Source organism: Cebus imitator, unplaced genomic scaffold (assembly GCF_001604975.1).
Source record: "Cebus imitator isolate Cc_AM_T3 unplaced genomic scaffold, Cebus_imitator-1.0 Scaffold25, whole genome shotgun sequence".
NCBI lineage: Eukaryota > Metazoa > Chordata > Mammalia > Primates > Cebidae > Cebus > Cebus imitator.
In genome coordinates, this window is record NW_016107340.1 from 2,587,287 (window position 1) to 2,604,759 (window position 17,473).

General features: G+C 36.8%; 1 long non-coding RNA gene across 1 annotated transcript; it reads right to left on the minus strand.

Annotated features, from left to right (window-relative positions):
- Positions 1 to 1,766: 1,766 nt before the first annotated feature.
- LOC108300150 lies at positions 1,767 to 16,661 on the minus strand. The gene is made up of 3 exons (XR_001823274.2): positions 16,422 to 16,661; positions 11,515 to 11,519; positions 1,767 to 1,776 (listed from the first exon to the last, which is right to left on the minus strand). It is a non-coding gene; the product is annotated as an uncharacterized LOC108300150 (long non-coding RNA).
- Between the last annotated feature and the right edge of the window lie 812 nt (positions 16,662 to 17,473).

Genomic DNA, 17,473 nt, shown 5'->3' on the forward strand with positions numbered 1-17,473 from the left:
TCCATTATAGTTCCATTGTGCCATCCTATATTTAAACTTAAGAACTAGTGCTTACAATTAGAGCCCCTGAATTTACACTAAAAGTTAACCAAGCATAGTAAGTATGGCTACATTTTAGTTCTAAAATCATCCTTGGTAAAATCTCATCATTGGAAGAAGTTGAAGAAAAGTGAGATTCATAAGTTTTTGTGTTCAGAAGCAATGAATATTTTTTCTCCTGCCTCATTAGTCAATTTAACACATGTACAAATATTTTTAGGTACAATGAAAATACATCTTATAGATTGCCACTTTGGGAGAAATATTCACCTGACATTTTGAGTGAAAGAACTAGATTTAAAATTCTCTTTACTACAATTTTAGAGACTCCTACAATTTTTAAAACTTTTTCCTCATTTCCCTAAGTCATTGTGCTATAATTTCAATAGTGTCTCCCTGGCTTTTGCTATCAATGGAACAAAGAGTCTTTCAAGAAACTGACCAACAAAGCAAAAAATTACTAGTCATAATATTTTGGTTCATTTTTCTCAACAAATATTTCATTTATGTTTATTGTTGATTGCTTCCTCTAAACCTAGTCAAAAAGAGGGCAGATGATCCTGTTTATTTTGATGAGAATGCATCTGCAACTTAAAATTTTCAACCCTATTAATGAATGGTCAGATTTGGTTGGATTTTGGTCTTAGAATACAAAGAAATACACCAGCCATAATACTGTTGAAAAATGTCAAAATATGTCTAAAAGCAAAAAAGATGCTGTTGCAGGCCTTCTCTACAGCCAGGTAAGGACAGGACTCAGCCTGTGTAGTGCCTCCAGGGAGCATCCCTCCACACCTGCCCAAACAACGCTTCAGAGCTAGGGTGTGAAAGCCTGAAACAAAGCTGAATCTTCAGCAGCACTGACTGCAGCCTGTAGGGACAGAAGTTGTAATTGTGTCTAATCACTTCAACCCAGTCTTATTTTTTAGAGACAGGGTCTTTCTACGTTGCCCTGGCAGGTATCCATGAGACCAAGAGGTCTCAAAAGGATCCTCCCACCTCAGCTTTCTAAGTAACGGAGACTATAGGCACAGACCATGGCACTCAGCATCCAGACCCCCGTTCAAAATGTAAGTCAGATAACAAAACTCATCTTATCAGAATTCAAACCCAAATCCCCCATGACTTTGCCCCTAGCTACATCTCAGATCTCATCTCCTACTCCCTTTCCACTTCTTACTAGTTCACACCACTCACAAACACCCAAGGTATACTCCTGTCTCAGTGACTGTGCAATTTCTACATTCTGTGCCGGGAATTCTTTTCTTCAGCCATGGCCACTCAGTCTACTCCTTAAGTTCCCTCAGTTCTCTATTGACATGTCACCTTATTAAAGAGGTCTTTCTCAAAGATATGAAATTAAGAACTTCTCTCCTCCCATTATTTTGTTGAGATCCCTTGTGTTATTTTTTATACCCTTTAATCACTACTTTGCACATGATGTATTGTTTATTGTCTCTTTGCCACTACCAGAACTAAAAACTCCAGGAAGAGTGAATAAAATAGTCTTATTACTGATTTCCCTAGAACTATATCCCTGGCACATAGCAGAATCTCAGAAAAGACTGGTTAAATAAATTGTTAAATGAAATCAATAGACTTATTTTCTTTTTGACTTAAAACATCAAAAGTGATCAACAGAATGGCTTAATTGCTTTAATGACCAGAAAATGTAGGTGAATGACAGAGAGGTCAGTGAATAGAAAATGTAGAAGAGAATTTTAGAAAGGGACTTGGCTAAGTCTTAAAATGAAACCCATGATTTGGGTTATCCCAAGAAGAGAATGAACTCCAGAATCATGTTATGATCACTGCATCCGTTTTTAATGTCACCCAATATGTGTCATTTTACTTCTATTGGTCTCCTGTTTCCTCTTCTGAAAAGTTTTAAGCTTTATAAACTTCAAGTTAAACTCATACCATCTCCTCCATAAAAGGAAACAGAAGCAATACTAATATGCTCTGATTAATATTAGAAAACCCTGTTTAGAAGATTATTTGTGTGTGTGTGCTGCTTTCTAATAACTTTTCAATATAGAAAATGTTTGATGAGATAAAGCTAGAACAATCTGATCTGATACTTGGGGCTTTATAACTCTCATACATTTTTGTTCAGGAAAAAAGGAATGATGAGTTAGCTGAGTATAACAATGTGAAAGATAGAATGTAGTGATGGCATACTATTGTTCACTTAAATATCTCTGAAAATTGTACTCCCTTTATTTTGTGCATGTATGAGGCCAAAAATATGCCTGCAAATATAAGCAACTTCTTATCCTGATCAAGGATATTTTTATGAATAAGATAGCTATGTTCTGACTTGCTGTTTTATTTTCATTGTGCTGAACCTAGGGTTTTTTCCAATCTTCCTTTATAGAAACAAAGTCTTGCAATGCTAGAGCAAACACATGACTTTAGAGGTTTTATTTTTAAAGGCCGATGTACTTATACATAAAAAATTAATTCATTTTCTCATAAAATATAACATATATTTCATGTTCATGTATGTCCCTTGTTCTTTATCATGTGATACATTATCAAAATATCTAGGTAAGGTTGCCAGGAGCTTAGCAAATAAATGATAATTTGCATTATTTTTCCACTAGAGTTAAGCTATTGTCACAGACATATCTATTAATTTCTATAATTTAAACTACATATATTTGTTTGATATAACCTCCTCAATTTGATTCACAAGAGTGTATTTCAAGGTATTATAATTGAATTCATGCAGTGACCACAGGGAGGGCAGGTAAGGGCAGAATTTTATTTCCGATTTCTCTAGAGAAGATGTTAATAAAGTGAATTATAACTGAGTTCCACGAAACATGAAGAAAGGCAAATTTAGTTTTCAGATGTGCCTAAATGCATTATGCTTAGAGTTCAGTGCCATTTTGATATTTTCTTTCTACATAAGAAAATTACATTCTTTGAATTGTTGAAGATTGGGTGTGTTGGTAATGCCCTGGCCACTTCTTCTGTCACCAAATCATTTTTTATTGCTTAATTTGTCACTACTGTAAGGAAATTACCTTTACAACCAAAGTATTTAAGTTACAACCTGAACACCGACTGGATATTCAGTGATCCTACTCAGGTACTGCTGCGTTAACTGAATATTTTCCTTATTATTGCAAATCTTGGGGGTTTTGTATCCTTGTAATATATATTTATTAAGTCCTAAAGCATAGAAATTAAACTTAGCTTCTGACTTCTATTTTTTTTAATTAAGGAAAAATATATGTCTGTAGTTATAAGTGTTATTATAATTTTTTAAAAATAATCAAATTATTGGCAGAAATTAAGTGTGTTTGAAATAGTAATAGAATGAAAAGGATTGATAGAATGAGCATTCCATGATTCTGTGAAATCTAGCTACCTTTATCATCCAACCCTTTTAAATAACTTTCCTCTTGCCAAAACAAGAGAAAATGATTTCATTCTCAATTTTTTTCTAGAAATGCACTTCTACTGTAGAAGAAAACAGTATATAGATAATATAATTGTGTCCTAAAGCATTTAATAAATAGTTCATCATTTGCCCAGCTTAGTAATCAGTTCTAACGCCCAGCCTTAATTTGGCCTTTCCAGTTGTTTTGATGTGTTTCATCAATTTGGCTGCAAAATATTTTCTAATAGTAATACTATTAGAACTATTAATGTATTATTCAATTCTTTGCATATTTATTGTAGAGCACACATGGCCAATAAATCCTGAAAAAGCACCTTGCCTATAAGTTAAATGCTATTATATTTCCATTTTACAGAGAAAAAAACCAAACTTAAAAAGTCAAAAACATAAAGCCAGTAAGTGGGTAAGCAGAATTTTAATGCAAATCTGTCTTGCTCTAAGCCCATGCTTATAACCATTTGTTGTTTATTACTTAGAGAAGGGAAATTACATATATTGATTCCTTAATTCCTATCACATGCTATGCAGGGTGAATTGCATATGTTATTTATTACTTACCACAGCAATATAAATAATAAATATTCAATAATTCTATTGTGTAGATGGGTAATCTTTGTTCCAGAAATCTGAGTTCTCTCAGAACTAGACATAAAATTTTAAGAAACATATGTAAGCCTCCCAAGAATGATCATCTGGCTAGTGACTCTCTAAGCAATGATATACTCCACCTACAAAGCTTAAAATATCTTATCTGAGAGATTCACCAGCAGGTACTGCCATTGCACATAACACTCCACCACGATCCAGCATCGATGTCTTGTGCAGACTCCCTCCTGGGAGGAAAATATAACTGATGGTTATGGCTTTTCCCTTGCCTGAATATCAGACTCTGATTTCAGTAAAGCCCTACAAGGCCCTCCCTTTTGACCTGTAGGCTCTGGAGAATACATACATAAATCTTTCCTCTATGAAGGTTTCAGATACTTGAGCAACATTATTTCCAAGTTAACTTTCAGCTTTACTTCTGTGATTGTATGCTGATTCTCCATAGAAGCACAGTTGTTTTAATTAAGTTGATATTTGAAGTGGATGTTGGCAATAACATCTCACTAAAGAGGTCCTCTTGTATACTGACTTAATTTAACCCCAGCTGAAGAAACAAAATGAAAGAGCGGGTAGAAGAATTCTCAAAGCTCAACATCCCTAAAGGCAAATTGGCAGAAATGTCTGTTCAGAGAAGACAAAATCATGAGATTTATGCTCAACAGATTTTTTCTTTTTCTGCTTCTGTGGGGCCGAAGAAGTGAGTTAGCAGATCTAGGAACTGGGAACTAAAAGTAAATAGTTCATCTTTCTCCTCTCAGAGAAAGTCTTCTTATGCTACAGAGGAAGGATCAGCTGAGGAGGAAAAGCCAAGATAAACGTGCGTGATAGATCTTAATGCCTAGCTGTGCAGAATTTTAAGACTATTCCTGGGCATATTTGTATATACAAAAGAGGACACAAGAGGAGAGAAAAAAAACTGAAAATGAGGTGAAAAGCAGAAAAAAAAAAAAATTCCAGCAAAGCAAAGTCTGAATAAAAGTCCTAGAAATTATAGACAGCATAAAGAGCTTAAGAGAAGTTATGTTTTCCTCTTGAGAATAAAACATGAAAATGAGTGGAGCTATGGATAGAATTTATGATTCCATTAGTGATAGTTTCAAGCATGGAAAATGGTGCTTAGGAATCTGGAGGTTAAGATGGAGAAAGATTGGCAAACTGTGTCCTCATTGTTCAAGTAATGTTACTGAGGCATCGCTGCCACCTAGTGGCCAACACCAACTTTAATGCTAGCTGTTCCTGTTGTAGGGGTGAGTTCCAATATTTTTTAAAAAGGAGATATGAAGAAACAGTAAAGTCTCTGACATTGCTTCTCCAATAACCTCTAGTTTGTGTTGTTTTCCAAGTCTATTCTACTTGTAGGATCTTGTACTTATCTCAGTAGGTGCTTATCTCTTATGGAAAAGAATAGAAAATTACTTCATTGGGATTGTAGTTTAGTGACACATCATTGTATTTTTCCATTTAGAAGGATTGGCTCATCCTTAATTTTTTTTAAGGTAAATATTTAAATGGCAGTCCTATGTAGAAGACTAAGCACTCAATTTTTCTTACAAGATATTCGACAACCAACTGGCAGAATTTAACTTTTTTCCCCTCACAGCATGATTTGACATGTTTTCTCACAACTACTGTGTGCTAAAAGGGTCAGCCAAATAACTCTACATACAGTCCCAAGCTCTGAAGAAATTGTAGCATCAGGAGGGATGTAAAGAAGATGTAGAGAAAAACAGTAAAACAGAGCATCTTGCAACTTAGATCTTTGCTGCTTTAGTCTCAAAGCCTTGGAATTCAATAAAACCACAGATCTATAGAGCTATTGATTATATTTATAATAAGCTATCTCTATAGTTTCTTTTCACTATTGTTAATCATATTGCAGAATATCTGCCTTCTCAGCGTTAATGAATAAAATCACCACATTTCGTGGAAAAGTTTGGAACTAAATAAACTTCAAATAACCCTCCTATGCTTCTGCCATATGGCACTGGGAGGCAGAGGCACAGACCTAGGCTTAGAATAAGGTAGTCACCGACTCTGAACACATTCAGTTCTTTTCCTCCCTGGTAAGTCATTCATCCAGTTAATCCATAATGACAGTGTCTGCTTTCTGAACTCTGGCAGTCCAACACAACCACAGCATAGGCAACTATAAAATAGATACAGGTTTTAAATTGAACCCTCTGCTTCCTTCTGTCAGAAAAGTCCCCGTTCATTTTACTCTGTGTTCTTATATCTTAATAGTGCTATTTTAAGTTTTTCACCTAGTCTTCTTTCTCTCTCTGAATAAATGGAAAAAGTGTTTAGTTATCAGGGGAAAGGAAAGTATGGATGAAGAAGCGATATTCAGGACTATGTGGTCCTTAGATTATTCCTGATTAAAGTGGATGTTGCTAGTAACGTCATATTGCTGACCTCCAGACGCTGCAAGTGTCTTCTATTAGCCAATTCAAATGCAGAAGGATCCCCCCAGAAGAACATTAGTATGAATATATCTTTGGAAGACAGAATTTTCAACGGGAATAAAAGTAAAGTGTTAGATCAGATGCAGAATGTCCAAGCGCTTTACTCCTCTGTTCTCTCACTTTATCTAGTCCTTCTACTGTGGAAAGGGTGCCCCAAACCCGTCAGCCATACACCAGCTTGCCGCCTTCACAGAGCTTGCCTTATTTGTTTTTTATGTTTATTGTGATTTTTTAAAATCCTTTTTCTTTAAATTCACTTTTACTTAGCTTCATTCTAGGTAATAATACAGCAGAAATGACAATTTTGATGCTTTTTTAAATAGTTCCTGCTTTAAAAAATATAACTATTAAAGTTTTTTTTTTTAAAAAAAAAAAAAAAAAAAGGTCTACTACTCAAAAGCCAAAACCTGAAAGTTGAAAAGCAGAAAATAAAAAGTGGTATCTTTCTATAACATGCTTGGTATATCTTTCTCCTCTCCCTCTCACATACCCACTCAAACACATAATGGCAACTGACATTTGAGAGTATATTGATCTAAATGTTTAAGAAACAGATATTGAGAGATGTAAAAAGTATAATCATTTAAAGAATTGAAAGAAACTTTATATGAAATTTGTACAATGGAATAACAAGGACGAGCCTTAACCTCCTGCTATAAACACAGAAAACTGGATGATATATCTAAAATAAAGTATTTTTAGGCTTTAGGCAATAGGAAGCCCAGGATTATTATCCCTGAGGAAAGGGAAACAATGGTGTGAGCCCTACAACCTCCCTAGCTTCCTGCCTAGAGGCAATTTCTGTACCAAATTCACATGGAAGGGGAAACCAAACAGAATCTAGCAGTCCTAGGGAGTTGAGGAAAGAAATTGAAGTTCAGAGAGGCTGAGTTCCTTTGAAGCTGTAGGACAAAGCTACAGAAAAGAGAGAACTATAAAACAAAACAAAACAAAAACCTAGCTGCAGATTTGTTACTGGAATCACCTTGAGTCTTTGTTGAGTGCTAGACAGTGCATGTAGGAGTAAAACTCCATGAACTCAAAGAGAAACCTAGGATTTGTAAACAGAATGATTTCTAGAGCTCACAAAAGTCAGGGTGTCATTTGAACACCAATCAATCAGCATGAAGAGTCCTCAGTAATCACTTGAGGACATTCAGTGCAGGCTCAAAATGATCATATCTTGGTGAAATTATCCCAGAAGTTAAGGCTACTTAAAACCATCCCTGGCCAGGTACAGTGGCTCATACCTGTAATCTCAGCACTTTGGGAGGCTGAAGGTGGATTGCTTGAGCCCAGGAGTTCAAACCAACCTGGGCAAGAAATGCCATCTCTACAAAAACGTACATGGGGCATGATGGCACAAAACTGTAATCCCAGCTACTGGGGAGGCTGAGGTGGGAAAATCACTTGAGCCCAGGAGGTCCAAGCTGTAGTGAGCTGTGATTGTGCCACTGCACTCCAGCCAGGGTGACAGAGCAAGACCCTATTTCAAAAACAAAACAAAATAACAACAACAACAACAGCAACAAACTCAGCCTTAAGACAGCTTCAAAACAAGACTCAAAGCAATCAAACTGATCTGCAACTTAACTGTCAAAACGCTCATTAAAGACAAGAAAATCCAGACACTTAACAATATAACAATCACAATGTCCAACATTCAATAGCAAATCACTGGGCATGACAAGAAGCAGTAAAATGGGACCCTTAACAAGGAAGAAAAGTATTTTTAAAATATAAACATAACGAGTAGAGAAGTGAAAAAATAAAAGGAACTCGAGTACCCTCACACACATATATCACTTTCATTTTTATACCAATTAATTAAGGCATGACACAATATTATTTAACCCTGTGTTACAGATGAGAAAACCAAATCATGAGTATTGTAAGTAAACTGCCAAAAAGAGATAAGCCCCACAGTTTTCAGAGTCAAACTAGAACCCAAGTCTCTTGAATTATTAATGTTCTTCAGTAGATGGTAGTATGAATCATAGTTAAAGGAGGTTACTGTGGATAGTAGTGGACTACGGCAAATTTTCTTAGATTATCATAAGGCAAAATTAGCAAGAAAAGCTGTGCATGTGTAAGTGTATGCCTGTGTGTATACATGTGTGTGGTATACCTGTGTGTACATGCATAAAGGCTATGCTGTACAGATTATATAATTCCACACAATAATTACTCTTACTATCATAAAGTTGATTTTACAGTGCTCAGATCTTAATATAGTTACCATTATAAAAATGACCTTTCTGATGAAACGAGGACTAACTCTTCCCCAATTCTAAAAGCAGAGCTCCAAAACATTGCCTTAAGGACATAACTGGAGAAAAAAGGAAGAAATTAGTTTTACAACTAAAAGCCACTTTTATGTGGTAAGGTCAATATAACTCAGGAAAGAGCTTAAAAACTGAACTTACATAACTTTTGTTACTGGAAATTTCTAAGAAACAACAATTTGTCTTGAAAACTTCTGTAGAACTTTTCTCAGAGGAAGAAGGCTGACTAGAAGATGTGTGATGGACTCTTTAATTCTAATGTTCCAGATTAGATAACTTTCCTTAGTCACTGTGAATGCATTTGAGTGTTATATCCTCTGGAAGGGATATAAATTTCAGAGTGTTAAAATATTCTCTTTTTGTGCTGTACCCTGAAAAATTTAGGAGCTTACTATTGTTTTTGAGTTATGTTACAGTTAGAGCACATGAATCAGAATGGCCAGGGATATGCCAAAGTCAATACAAGACCTCACTAATGTGAACACTTGGATGAATACAAACCTGTGCTTCCTTATGAGTGTACTGTAAAGACATATGTATGTAATTACTTATAATATGTATAATCGTTTTTAAATGTATACAAATACAATTACAGATATGCATATATATACATGCAATCGTGTATGTGTGCACGTACACACACATATAATATGTTTGAGAAACACTGCATAGAAACACAATATTCCTTCTTAAAGATTCACAATGCCTATTAACATATTAAAGGTTTTGCAAAATTGTGCAATAACATTTCATGCATTGGCAAACTACTCAGAGACTGGAATCTTGTTTTGAAAAATAACTGTTAATATCTTGTAGAGCTATTATTCTCTTGAAATCCAGTCTGGGAAACAATGTTAAAAATGCTTGCTTCAAAGCTTTGGTGCTGAAATAAGACTTCTTGAACGTAAACACAAGCTCATAGCTTATTATTTGCTCTTGTTGAGATTCAGTTTCCTTATACAAAAAAATAGAATAATGATATCTATCTCAAATATTTGTGTCAGATTTTAAATTGCAAACCTTGTTTGAAACACTATCTGGTACAGAGTAAATTTTCAATAAATATTAGTTATATTGGTTATAATTTGATTAAATAGATGAAATTATGGAGAAAAGCTATCTTCATTAAAAATAGTGGGTTGTTACTGCAAGACAGCTTTGAGAAAACCCAGAGTGAAAGGGAATATGATGTTCAACATTCAAAAGAAGATATATGGGCCAGGCACAGTGGCTCTCGCCTATAATCCCAGCACTTTGGGAGGCCGAGGTGGCTGAACCACCTGAGGTCAGGAGTTTGAGACCAGCACGGTCAATATGGTAAAACCCTGTCTTTACTAAAAATACAAACATTAGCCAGGCAGGGTGGCATGCAACCATAATCCCAGCTACTCAGAAGGCTAAGGCAAGAGAATCGCTTGAACCTGGGAGGCGGAGGTTGCAGTGAGCCGAGATCGTGCGATTGCACTCCAGCCTGGGAGACAGAGCAACATTCCATCTCAAAAAAAAAAAAAACAAAAAAAAAAGGTACATGAGATATTTTCATTCAATTGACACCCTTTACACCCAAAGTAGGAGCACAAAATATCTCAATATAGTGCCTCTCCCAGTTTCAGGAGGATCATTATTAGCCTTTTTAGGCAAATAGAGATTTCTCTATTAAATGAAGCCAGAAAAAGCTATCATTTTAAATGGAAATAATAACTGATCCCAAAGCAGTAACCAAATAGGATAGTTTGCAATGTCTGTTTTATTTAAATTTAGATGTTTTTAAAATTTAAAACCCTACTTTAAGTTTCTCCAAAAATTATTTTTACACTAAAAAGTAGAGTGGATCTAATGGTTGGCAATGCTTTTCACTGATCTCTTTTGACTTTAGTTGACGTTGGTAATTATCACCCCAAAAACTAGTGACTTGAATATTTGAGGTCTCAACTTGATATATGGCAGCAATTCACATTCAAGGAAATTTCAGGACGTTATTCTTTTAAGAACAAAATCAAAATTTTCAGAGAAGTTTGTTGCATCTTCGTCTATAGAATATCACTCAAACATGAGCAGCTTGAGTGTTATTTGCCAGAAAATTTTTGAATTGGACTTTCTAAGAATTAGTTTGTTCTTAGAAGAGTTGTCTCTTATAGAGCAAAATTAGTTTGCTCTTGGAAGAGCCAGACAAATCTAAATTTGAGCTAAGCTCCCTGACTTTCAAATTCTGCAGATTTGAGCAAGATAGTTTCCCATTCTGTGACTTGTTTTACTTATAAGAGAGAAATTATGCCACCTGTTATATGAGGCTGCAGAGGTAAGAAATAAATGAGATCACACATGGAAAGCATCTAGAAGAGGGCCTAGTAAGATTTAAGTACCAAAAGATGATTATTACATCTCTATGTATAAGCTAGCAATAAAAAATTAAATATTTGTAAGTTAAAGCATATTACAAAACAAATTCTTTAAAAATCATTTCATGACATTTTATTTATTCCTTGTCATCGCATAAATAAGATGGGAAAAGAAAATCCCCATTCCCCAAATGTCTTTGCTTGCCATTCCCCAAATAAGTAACCCCCCACCCACCTAATTCTGCTTGGCTAGCTCCAATACTCCTTCCTTTGGAAGTTTTTCTCTACTCCTAGCTCTGGTCGAGTTCATTATGTTATCCTCTGGATCTGTGTGGGACTTATTTGGACTGATTATTCGATTTAGCCTTTACTTGTCCTGTCATCAATCTTTTAATATCCATGTAGTCCTAGCTGGCAACAGAAGGTGTTTACAAGGATCCTTTCTCAGCTCATTGCCATACCTCAGAACTCAAATGGCCACTGAAACTGTATTACGTGCAGTTTCTCATTCTGGAAGCCAGGGCACAAATTTCACACAACTTGTTATACTAAATATCAAAAATGTTCTCTATGTAATCTTGGATTACTGCATGGTTTTTCTGAACATCTGCTTAGTCTGATTTATAGACTCTTAGAGGAGAGTGATACAATAAAAGCAGGCTACAACCTATTTCTATACCATTGGGCAAAAAGTGATAGGCTGTCTAGCAATGCAGTAACATTAAAATAACTAGGCCTGGCGTGGTGGCTCAAGCCTGTAATCCCAGCACTTTAGGAGGCCGAGGCAGGTGGGTCACGAGGTCAGGAGATCAAGACCATCCTGGCCAACATGGTGAAACCCCGTCTCTACTAAAAATGAAAAAAAAAAAAAATTAGCTGGCTGTGGTGGTGCATACCTATAGTTCCAGTTCTAGAGAGGCTGAGGCAGGAGAATCACTTGATCCCAGGAGGCAGAGGTTGCAGTGAGCTGAGATCGTGCCACTGCACTCCAGCCTGGTGACAGAATGAGACTCCATCTCAGGAAAATAAAAATAAAAAATAACCATGGTTGGGTATAGTGGCCCACAACTACAATCCCAGAACTTTGGGAATCTGAGGTGGGAGGATTCCTTGAGACCAGGAATTTGAGACCAGCCTGGGCAATATGGCAAGACCCCATCTCTAAAAAAGAAAAAAAAAGAATAAAGGAAAATAAAAACAACCACTACCTATGGTAAAAAAAATGCATTTAACATTTCAGACTCCTCCCCTTTCTCTTCTCCTCTTTCTCTCTCTCTCTCTCTCTCTCTCTCTCACACACACGCACACACACACACACACACACACAGACACACACAGACATGTACACACACATAACTAAAACAAAATTTTCACAATGTAATACTTTCCTTTAAGATGAGTGAGGAACTTCTTCTACTCTAGTTCTGTTCTATTTTTTTCCATTTTTTTTTTTTGATGCTGGTTATGTCATACTAAATTAATTTAGCATATTCCCAGAAAATTAGGGAATGTTTAATAGCACATGAAACATCATATAACTCTCCCACGAATTTTGCAGACCTTTGTTGTATAAAATATTTCACAAGTGTTCTACTTTGATATTAGTTTTCCTAGCAAAATTCTTGAATGTTGTAATGTTGAAAAAAAATTAGATTGCATAAATAAAAGGTATCTAAGAAGCTGTTTCTTTAAATGAGAAACGCTATGCATCGAGGTCATAGTTTTCCAAATTCATGATGCTAGCTTCTAATTTTATCTATGATTAGTATCACGATGGCCACCAGACATCTCCCACACACATTACACCAGTTATAAATTTGTTTTTACAATGAACAGTCACTTCATAAACATGATGCATGAAAGATACACTTCCTGTGCTGTTCTCCAGACAGCTGGAGAGGAAAAGTCAAATCCTTTATACAAAGTCTCCTTGTTGTCTGTACATATGGTCTGTAGTTTCCAGACAGAGTGTCACCCTAGAAGCTGGCAATGAGGTACAAGAAGATGTCAGCTTTTGCTTGAAGTTAAATGAAGTTCACCACTTGGAGAAATAGTCCAGCCCCTAACTGGGTTCTTATGTGGGCTCACTAAAGATGAAACAACAGTATCTGCCCAACTTCAATGGAGCAAATGTGATTTTAATTCAAGAAAAGACTAGAAGCATTTAATTAGATAGTATCAGCAAAGGTACTGGAGGAAGATAATGAGTGAAAAGGATTCATTTCTTAAACAGGACTCTAGACTCTATATAAGTAGCACGATGCCTTTTCAGCTCTATTATTTCAGGGAAAATGTGAAAAGCCGCCTTTACCTTTGTCTGATGATATTCTCCATTGTAAGAGCCTAACTCCCTTTGTTCTGGATGCAGCCTTCTGATAGAACAGTTCTCAGTGTAGAAGGTTTCTAATGCACGTGTTCCTTGTGGAAAGAGGATTCTAACTCCTTGGCAGTTCTCTATCAATATAAATTAATGCAATTGAATCTTGGCTAATAAAGTGAAGACCACAGATGTTTAAAGTAGGTAAAAAAACTTTAAGAGCATTTCAACCTCTTTCTTTCACAAGTTTATCCAGGTTGAAATGTCTCCCAAGTAGGTTACTCCAGAGTAAATGGGAATAATTAACAGTCCTCCTATATTTGATTATTCTAGTTACACTGGGGAAAACTGCCATTTCTGAGCATGCAAATCTGAGACTTTCTCCTCCAGCAGAATACCATCAAAGGGGCACAATTTGAGGGACCAAAATTTCCTACTGGGGGCAGAGAAATCTGAATCTAAACTCAGCTTTGTGGTATCTGGCAATTTTGATGATTTATTTAAACTTTCATTTTCTTATCTTGGCATATAAATATCGCATGAATTACGCCTAACCCACAGAGTTAGTGTAATGATTTAATAAGTACCTACTAAAATGTTAGTTGTTATTGAAATGTGATTTTATTCTGTCTCTTATGTCTGAACTCCCTATAAATGTAACGCCAAAACTGAATTTCTGTCCCTATTTTGAAGTCCAGGCTTTGGACACAGGTAGCACTCAATTGCGTGCTGCAATGATTGTCAGACAGTGGCCCTCAAAGAGCACTGGCATCATCACCTGGGAGCCTGTTAGAAATGAAAATTATCAGGCTCCATCCCAAACCTCCTGACTCAGACATGCTAAGGATGAAGACCAGAAATCTGTGTTTTATAAAATCCTCCAAGGAATTCTGATATATGCTAATATTTGAGAGCCATTAGTTTACTGGATTCAGATGAAGTAGAGATGGAAATTGGCAAAAGGTAGTGTGACTGGGTCAGAGGACTCAACTTGAAAGCATCTTCCAATACAAGAAGACTGGACATGCATTAGAAAAACAGCTGTGAGGCAAAACGTCAGTCACAAGGGGTAGGGGTGGGATGGGTGTGGGGACAAGACAGGGCGAAGTGCTCCAAGTCAGGAGACATTCCATCTCTAATGCACCTCAAGATAGAATGGAAAGTTCCATTTAGATAAGTGGAGAAGGAGATTTTATGGGCTGTGAGCCCAGAAACTGCATTATTCCAATTCACCTTAAGTCTATTAATTCTATTAAATTCTAACATACCATAAACAATTTCCACACAAAACACCTATTTTTGGGTAAATCATAGATCCTCTTAGACTGAAGGTTGACACTAATAGGCTTTTATGACTTAGCAAATATAACCCATAGTAATTCCTTTCTAATTCTTATGATCATCATTTCAATGAATTATTCTTAGAAAGTTACTTTGAGTTTCTCAGTTCAGTAGCAGAAGCAGAAACACCATGCTTTGGCCTAATGTAGCCCTTGACTCTTAGCCAAAAGTGTAGCAACTACAATGGTCAGCAGAGATTTAGCATCTGAAGAAAAATTCTCAAAGGAGGCCATACCTGCACCCAAATTGTATCCACTGGAGGAGAGATCAATCTCTTTACTTGACAGTCAGCGACATTTGTCATATTTATTTTCAAACTCCTTCCTCACATTCTGCTATCTGTGCACATGTGCACACACCACAAGTCAATGGAAGAGGTTCATCCCTCTCTGTTCTGCACAACACCAGATGGTTAATCTATTGAAGTCGCCTGCTTTGGAATATAAAATCTTTAATCTCTTGCAGATGAAATTTAGTCTCAACTTCTTTGTCGTCTTTCAAAGACTGGAATCTGTCTTGGACATTAGGTTACCTGCCTGACTGCTTTTCAGCATAGTCCCTGGACCCAGCTGCCTGAGAGCCCATACATTTCCACTGGCGCCTTGTTTCATGTCTGTGCTTTACTTCTGCCTTTCTTTTCCACTTAAAGTATTTTCTAGCCCAACCAAGTTACCACCTTGATTCCCTTTAATTAACTAACTCATCCAAACAATAAATATTATGTGCATACTTAGCATCACCACCTAGAAGTTACTGAGGACTGGGGAAGTCCTGTTTCTGCCCTCACATTGGCTCACAACCTGGAGGTAATAGACAAGGTGACAGACATTTCCAACATGGTGTGAATAGTTTATAAGCTTCTAGAGGACAGGAACTCTGTTCTATTTACAGACATCATTCATGACCTGTAGCACACCCAAGATGCCCACGTAACTAGAGTTTATACTGCAAGGATATTGAATTGAAACGAGGTCTAAAAATGGTGAAATCTTGTTTGACGTTGTTCTTTTGGGGGGATGAATAGCAAAAAAAAAAGTGGAATATCTAAGGAAAGAATGCCTTTCCTGAGGAATTTTACAATTAACTGAATAGAATACAAAGGAGATAAAAAGAAAATGAGAAAGCATTTGTGGGCTGAGTCAAAAGAACCTCAAATGAGAGGTTCTCAGGCAGGAACAAGAATTCCCAGAAAGCCTGGCAAAAAAAACCAGCCTCTCGAGTCATTCTTTTTGGTTTGGAGTGCCTGGCATTTGATGCAACCACTGCTGCCCCTTGCCCCATTTCTTTTGGGGAAATCTCTCTACTTCACCTCACCTCACCCTATGACAGAAAATCTTTGACCTCCCATTTGCTTCCACAATTGCAGAAAACATTCAGTTTCTCCCAGAACAATTAGCTTGATGATATCTTCATTTGCATGTTGTTGACCAGGTGGTAGAAAATACATTTTGCATTGTGACTATTGTTATATTAAATGTTCTTACCTTTTGTGACCATAAAAGTGGGTACGAGGAGAAAGATCCAAGATGGCTGATTACTAGCAGCTCAGGATTGTAGCTCCCAGTGAAAGCGCAGAGAACGAGAGGACGCCACACTTTCAGACGAATTTTTGTTGCCCACGGACCAGGAGATTCCCAGGGGAGGAGCTCCATGGGTCGCCAGCGCGACTCTTGTAGCCGGCACAGCGGTTTTGCCGGCTCCTCGGCGTGGCAGTTCTTGGTGCAGAGTAAACAGGTCTGGGTCCCCTTTTGGCCCACGTTTGGAACTCCCGGAAGGCAGAGTCGTCTATTATGGACTCAAGAAGGAAGCCAGACCGGAGATTCCCTGGCAGAAAAGCACCAAGAATCTTAAGGCCGCTGTTTTGGCTGGTGCAATGGGTTGCTCAGATTCCGGTGCTGGGAATCAACAAGTTGGGCGTCCACTCAGAGACCTAATTTGAAAGTCAGTAATTACAAAGACGACAGGTGGATAAATTTACAATGATGGGAAGAAACCAATGTAAAAAGGCTGAGAATACCCAAAATCAGAATGCCTCTCCCTCTACAGGGGATCACAGTTCCTCATCAACAAGGGAACAAGGCCTGATGGAGAATGAATGCGTTCCATTAACAGATTTAGGCTTCAGAAGGTGGATAATAAAAAACTTCTGTGAGTTAAAAGAACATGTTCTAGCCCAATGTAAAGAAACTGAGAACCTTGAAAAAAGGTTTGACGAAAAATCCTAACGAGAACAGACAATCTAGAGAGAAATATAAGTGAATTAGTGGAACTGAAGAATACAATATGAGAACTCCGCAAAGTATGCACAGGTTTTAACAGAAGAAAGGATATCAGAGGTCGAAAACCAACTTAATGCAATGAAACGAGAAGACAAGATTAGAAAGAGTAAAAAGGAATGAGCAAAGTCTCCAAGAAATACGGGACTATATGAAAAGACCTAATTTACGTTTGATAGGTGTACCTGAATGTCATGAAGAGAATGAATCCAACCTGGAAAATATTCTTCAGGATATTATTCAGGAAAACTTTCCTAACCTAGTAAGGCAGGAAAATACTCAACTTCAGGTAATACAGAGAACACCACAAAGATATTCAAGTAGAGCAACCCCAAGACACATAATCGTTAGATTCACCAGGGTTGAAATAAAGGAGAAAATTCTAAGGGCAGCTAG